This window comes from Penaeus monodon, chromosome 21 (assembly GCF_015228065.2).
Source record: "Penaeus monodon isolate SGIC_2016 chromosome 21, NSTDA_Pmon_1, whole genome shotgun sequence".
Taxonomy (NCBI): domain Eukaryota; kingdom Metazoa; phylum Arthropoda; class Malacostraca; order Decapoda; family Penaeidae; genus Penaeus; species Penaeus monodon.
The window spans coordinates 40,496,465-40,496,667 of NC_051406.1; the positions used below are offsets into that span (position 1 = coordinate 40,496,465).

General features: G+C 27.6%; 1 protein-coding gene across 1 annotated transcript in view; it reads left to right on the forward strand.

Moving 5' to 3' along the window:
• The window catches only part of LOC119586489 (leishmanolysin-like peptidase), a gene marked incomplete at its 5' end in the record, with an annotated part of 14,738 nt that overhangs the window by 6,763 nt on the left and 7,772 nt on the right, over nt 1-203 (forward strand).

Here is a 203-nt window from a genome sequence, read left to right on the forward strand (position 1 = left end):
AATGGAAATGATTTTTAGTTTTTTATAATGAAAATGAGATATTTTTGTGTATTTTTGGTATGATTTTTTAAAAATCTTTCGCTTTTATAATGAAATTAGGGTTTGGGATATTTCATGGTGGGAGACGGGACAAGCTAATCAATATTTTTTCACTTATGCGTATGCGATTAAGCCAAGCTAGTGTATATAAATTTAGTTGAGTT